The sequence below is a fragment of the Nyctereutes procyonoides genome, unplaced genomic scaffold (genome assembly GCF_905146905.1).
Source record: "Nyctereutes procyonoides isolate TBG_1078 unplaced genomic scaffold, NYPRO_anot_genome, whole genome shotgun sequence".
NCBI lineage: Eukaryota > Metazoa > Chordata > Mammalia > Carnivora > Canidae > Nyctereutes > Nyctereutes procyonoides.
This window is the reverse complement of record NW_026575159.1, coordinates 3,500,166-3,507,095: the sequence shown is the minus strand read 5'-3', so window position 1 is coordinate 3,507,095 and position 6,930 is coordinate 3,500,166.

The following is a 6,930-nucleotide window of genomic DNA, read 5'->3' as shown; positions in this document are numbered from 1 at the left end:
TGAACCTCTTTTGGTCAGCCCACCGGGAATGCTGTCAAGGACAAATTAAGCAAGAGTTATTTATGCATGATGACCATATTCAGGTGGGATGAATCCTGACCATTTATTTGGTGGTAAGTGCTAGATTAGCAGAGTATAGGTCAGGCTGAGGGTCTCTTCATGACTTGTTTGTGCATGTGTAATATTGTGGGAAAGGCACTAGACATACAGTTGGAAGACCTAGGTTGGAAAGGAAAGCCTGCTTCTGCCGCTTGCTAGCTGCATGACTTTTGATAAGGTATGTAGTTTTGCTAAGCCCCCATTTCTCAATCTATAAAATAGAACATAATACAAATCACAGAAGGTTGTTCTGGCAATTGCATGACAACAAATCTGTTGCATGAATCTGTTACAATCAAGCACAGTGCCTGACATTTAATGAAATCTTAATACATATCCCTGTTCTTCCTTCATCATTTAAGTCTCAAGGTGTATTAAAGCAATCTTCAATTTCTTACAGCAAAAAACCCATTCACAAAGAGAAGAGATAACCCATTTATCTCATTACATGTTAAAAAAATTACAAACGTTGTACATTTTGTAAACTTTAGGAATCTAAAGCTGTCAAAATGATGGGTATTTCACTTTGTAATGACTCTCAAAATCACATCAAAATTGGGAATCTTAACAAAGTCTAGTTAAATGGCAAAAAAATCACCTTCTCTTTTAGACCTATAATTTTGTGGAATGATCAAAACAGAAGGAGAGAAATGAAATTAATATTTGACATGGGCGTGGTAACACAACACAGTAATCAAGTTTTATAATGTCATAGAACATTAGAAAGATGTAACTTGAATCATTTAGATTTCTGCAGTACCTTCTTACTACAGAGCTGAAAGTGTCCATTCTGTTGTCTAGATGGCTTTCTTTAAATTTGGAGCCATTTGGAGAACTAACTTTAGGAGTGAAATCTTTTCAGCTGGCTTTGCCATCATTACCTTACTCACTTTTTCATTTCTAGTGGGTAGACATTCACCCCTGCAATAATCCTGCAACAAAGCACATTGTTCCTGTTACAGGTTAAGGGTGGGTAGCAGGTAAGACTTGGTTTTCAATTAGTTTTAAATACTGTATGATTTCTTAGACATGTTTATGACAGGACCAGAGCTTTATTTCTAACATTTGGCAAGATGTAATTTATGTGATGTCTGGATAACTGTAGAATGGTTTTTGAAAAGTTAGATTTTTTTTCTTGGACAGTTCAGTTTTCATGTCAAATTTCTGAGAGAATGTACAGTTTGAGGTAATAGCCCTTTCCTTTGCAACCTGAAATCCCATCAATTTACTCTGATACCCACTGATATGATTATATTAGAAAAGTAAAATCTGGGATGCCTGGGTAGCTGAGTCAGTTAACCATCAACTTTTGATTTCAGTTCAGGTCATTGTCTCAGGATCCTGGGATGGAGCCCCATAATGGGCTCTGTGCTCAGCACAGTCTACTAGAGATTCTCTCTCTGCCTCTCCTTCTGCTTCTCTTCCCACTCATGCACTCTCTAAATAAATAAATAATTGATCGATTGATCTCTTAAAAAAAAGAAAAAAGTAAAATCCAAACAAGATGTATGCTACGTTCTGGTAAAAATGCTTCTAAACTGAAAGTAAATTCTTAGAGAAAAAGAACATGTCTGACATTTTGTGTCTATCATATAGTTACCAAAAACACCTAAAAATTCGCCAGTAACTAGACTCTACCTTCCTCATAGATTTTGAATGATAAACTCTTTCTAGAAGAAAGGGTTTCTGATTCTTCTTTGCAGCCGTTATGTAGAATGCAAAGTTTTTTTGTTCTGGAGTCAGAGGCTATACCACCTCAGTGAAAAGTGTTCTTTAAGGAATTTTTAAAGTGAATTTTAAGGGAAATCCTCTCTCTTTTGGAAATCTCCTTTAATCACCTCTGATCTAACTCTACTGAATGTAGTATCTAAATGTGATTGGTATAATATTCTTTCATCAGCATTTGTGGTCTAGATTTTTCTAAGGTTCACCTTTCTTCTCTGGACATGTTCCCCACCTGAGGGTCAAGCTTCACTGTGTGATTATTATCTCTTGGTAAGTGAAGGTTCCATTTTTTATTCAATACATGTTTTTAAAGACATGCTATATGTTAGATATTCTGCTGGAGGTTGGCAGTTTATTGATGAGCAATCTGCATAAGGTTCTGTCTGACTTTATAAAACTTACAAGTCAAAGGGCTACTAGAAACTACAGCAGACTTGGAATTGTCTGAAGAAGGCAGAAATACTAACAGATGTAACTTATCAAGGGCTTCCTATGTTCTAGGCACTATTTTAAGTAATTAACAGTTAACAATTTTAATCCTAAAAATGGCCTACTCAAATTAGTTATTATCTTTACTTTGCCTGTGGGGAAACTGAGGCACAGGGAAGTGAAATGAAGTTAATATATAAAATGGGCATGATAACACAACACAGAGAAGTGAAGGCTCCACCTAATAAGTGATGGTTCTGGGATTTGAATCCAGGCAGCCTAGCACCAGGGTGTATCATTTTAGCCACTCACAATACAGCCTCAGAAAGAGCAAATGATTTCAGGCAGCTTATTTTTCTTGTAGCTAAGGTGAAAAAGACAAATAGTTGAATATATATATGTATATGTATAAATATATGTGTGTATTATAAGTATATATATTTACATCTTTGATGATAGAAAAATAATATCCTGAAACATTTTTTTCTGAACAAATCTCATTTGAATTAATAACATGGGGTGTGCATAAAGTATATTATATGACACACTGGGCAGTGACTTTAACAGGAGATACAGAAATGCTGTTTAATCAAATAGTTCTTATATTAATACTTCAAACAAGCAGAGAGCATAATATCTAGGCACTCTACTCCTTGAGCTTACATAATATGAGGATAGCACTGAGATAGTCTAGGTGATGAGATAGCAAATACATCCATTAGACTGCCTCTCTGAAATATCACATCTTAAGATTACACAGGTGCTGGATTTCATTCAATTTGTAAGTAGGTCCTCTCATAAACACTTTAACTGCAAATATTCTGTAATGCCAACTACAGTGAAAAAAAGAGAGGCAAAAGGAACCTTCTCTAGTGGTGGTTGAAGAGCCAGACTATATTACCTCCTGCACAGCATAAAGGCCAATTCTCTTTACTATGGAAATTAACAGAATCCTTTCACAATGGCTGTTGATCATTCATTCACCTCTTCCTTAAACAAGGCTTTGTAGGCCAGGCCTTATGCTAGATGTTGGATGTGCAGACATAAATAGAAAATAATTTCAGAGACCCTCCAGTACTACCAAAAGCCAACAATTGTTTTTCCCAAAAGTTTAACAGTGTTTTAATCTCTTACACTAGTTACTGGTTACGAACTGAGAATTTTACATCATAGCATATGACTTAACCCAGAGTTTTTCAATCTTAGCACTAATAACATTTTGGACTAGATAATTTTTCATTGTGAGAGTCTGTACTATACATTGAAGGTTGTTCAGCAGTATCCCTGTCCTTTACCAGTTAGATGCCAGTACCTCACTACCCCCAGTTGTGATAAGCAAAACTGTCTTTGGTCATCACTCTTGGTTGAGAACCACTGTTTTAACTTGAAAATATTTAGAACAAGTGTTAATATGCTTATTCCCAAACAGAATAAAAAAACAGTAACAAAAATCTTTACAATAGTTTGAACCTTACATTTAATGAGTTATAAGCTATGCCTCCTCCCCCAGAATGACATTTACAATATGCAATTTTAGGAAACAAAAATATGATTTACTATTTGGAGTTATTTTAGACTGCCATTTAAAATATTAGCAAATACCAAAGCCTGTCTTCAGGGTGAAATTTTTTCTGGGACTATCATTCCTTTCTTATATATCATGGTTATCATAGAGTTGGGATTTCTGAATCCTAACTATTAACACTGTGTTATTCTTGCAGCCCTTCAGTTCAGATAGATTCAAGAAGTATAGATCTAGTCTCACACACCCCATATCTGATAAGACTTAGCTAAGATTACCCATTAAGTATATGTTCCTGTTTACCATAACTGGAAGAGATGCATCCAAAGGCCTACCATTCCACGTATAAGCTCTTTGTAACATATAGCAAACACTCAGTGAACAATTGCTGGGTACTTATTTTTCATTTTAACCTTTTTTTCAAAAAAAAAGAGGATTCAAAAATAACAGGGCTATGAAAAATGAGTTAATTATGGAATCACGTTGGCAATCAAGTTCATGTTCTTTCAGTTGCCAAGAGTTAGGCAACAGTTTTGACTTTTAGCAGACATGGTAAAGAGGAAATGATAAACAATAACCAGGTACATGGGGCAGTCCTGGTGGCTTAGCGGTTTAGCACCGCCTTCGGCCTGGGTTGTGATCCTAGAGATGCGGGATTGGGTCCCACATTGGGCTCCCTGCATGGAGCCTGTTTCTCCCTCTGCCTGTGTCTCTGCCTCTCTCTCTCTCTGTGTGTGTGTGTGTGTGTGTGTGTCTCATGAATAAATAAAATCTTTAAAAAAATAACCAGGTACATGATTAGACAAATTAGTTGCTTTAGTGAAGTTCAGCTATTTTTGGTACTTAACTAGAGAGAAATTTTACCTGAAGATTCTCTTAAAGGAGACATGAGTAATGTTATGAGCCACCACTTCAATTCCATTCACATGATAGATATAATAATGAATTTTAAGAGATAGTGTCTTAAAAAAAAGTGGCAGTGTCTTAAGATTATCAATGGAGGTGATGGTGTTATGTCAAAATTCAATTTAGTAAAAGATTATCAATAGGACATTAAAACGAGGTGTTAAACTGTTGGCTGGGATGAACCTAAGTTCAAACAAGTGGTATCATCTCAGAAGTTCACTATTTCCAGCATTTATTTTAGCTGGTCATTGCTAAGTTGTGAGTGTCTATTAATAAAGTGATAGTCTCTAAGAAGTACCTGGAATGTGGGGGTACCAGTTATTTTCAGAGTCATTTTTTTAACAGTTGGGGATGATAGGAAGACTAGTATTCGCCTTCAAAATTTAGTGGCCTACCAAGGCAGTGTACCTGAAAAACATAATCATCTCACATCTGCCTCATATTTGGCTAACTTAGGCTCTGTGGAATGGGGAAATAATTATCTTAAAAAAATAGTAAAACAACCAAAAAGAAGAGCTTATGGCTTTCAAATTTCTACATCATAAAAATTGATTACAATAATTTAAACTTAAACAATTTTAAAGAAGATATAAATAGAAATGACCAATTTTTTCCCAAAAATAATATTGGTAAAGTATCAACAAAATATGTATCTTTGAGCTGTGCATCTTTCTTAATGTGTGTTTCTATGTATCTTTATTTCTTCCTGGTATATCTTTCAGTGTGACTTTGTGTAGAAGATTCAAAATGTCCAAAAATCTTTTGCTACTTTTCCCACTGAGACATGATGTTGGAGTCTCCCTGTTTTGTGTCTGACCTGGACTACAGGTCTGGCTTGACTGATAAAAGACTTCAGAAGTGACATTCTCAGATGCTTGAGGTTAGGTCATAAGAAGCCTTGCAGCTTCTCCCTGGGCTCCCTGAGCTGCCATTCATAAAAGCCTGAGTACCCCTTTAGACTCCATGCTGGAGAGGCCATGTGTAGGTCTAGCCCAAGTTGACCTTAGCTTTCCAATCATCTCTCCCAAGGCACCAGATGTGAGAGTGAAGCTGTCTAGAACTTTTCAGTGTAGCCTAATCTATCAGTTACACACGAAAAGGAAAATTATTCAGCTGAGCCCTAACTGAATCATGACCCACAAAATGAGATGTATTATAAAATGATTGGTTAAGCCACTAAGGTTTGAGGGAGTTAATAATAGATAGCAGGAAGAACTTATAAACATACATACATGCAGGATTTGACTGGGTGTGTACCCATAAGCCAATAAAATTTAAGGAGGTAGCATATATATTATAATTGGTAATTTGGATTTTGAAATATTGATTTCATTTTTTTAGTGGAGAGGACTGATACTCCCCTTTGATGATCCATTTTAGTTTATATTTAAGGCTTTGATAAAAGTCCTTCCTTCCTTCCTCCTTTGCTTCTTTCCTTCCCTTCTGCCGTCTCTGTTAGGTCACTGGAAAAAATAAGTTACTGCAAATCTGACTCTTACTATCTGTGGCTATATATATATGACATTTGTGTGTGTCTCTCTCTCTCTCTATATATATAAATCACATTTATGTATGTGTGTGTATATATACGTAGGTATGTATGTGTCACTTTTACATAAGGAAACCTGAAGGTAGTGCTATTACAGATACTTTAAAGAATCTGAAAATATTTATTATTTTCCATGTATTTTTAAAATTTATGGTGGGGTAGTTTTCATTCTATACTAGCAGCAGATTATATTTAGTTTTATGATAAATTCTGTTTCAAAATGATTGCAAAAATTGGACATAGCAATTATCTGGCTGATATTTTTCTGCATCTTAGTTTTACATGTGTAATTGTGTTTACTTTGTCTGATGCTCCAGCTTATTTTCATAAAGGCCTTCTCCAAAATGAATAGAATTTAACCATCTTTATGTGACTACCTCAAATTAAAAAATTAAATGTTCTTTTCTTTATTCATGTCTTAGATTGCTCATTTTTTAAAATTGAATTTAGTTTTGATGGCTCTTGAATCACACTAAAATATTGCAAATCTGTTTTTAATGTTTTCTTGAATCTACTTAATTATAAAAAATAGGATGGAATGCCAATTTTTGCTGCCCTTTGGATTGTACATATCTCTCAACTTTCTCTGAAACATTTTGTGTTTGAGACCTTAGACTAGAGAATATTTTCTGTCCTTTTTTTTTTTTTTCTGTCAGGTCCAATTTATACTTCTTAAACACTACTTAAATTGTTTAAGTAC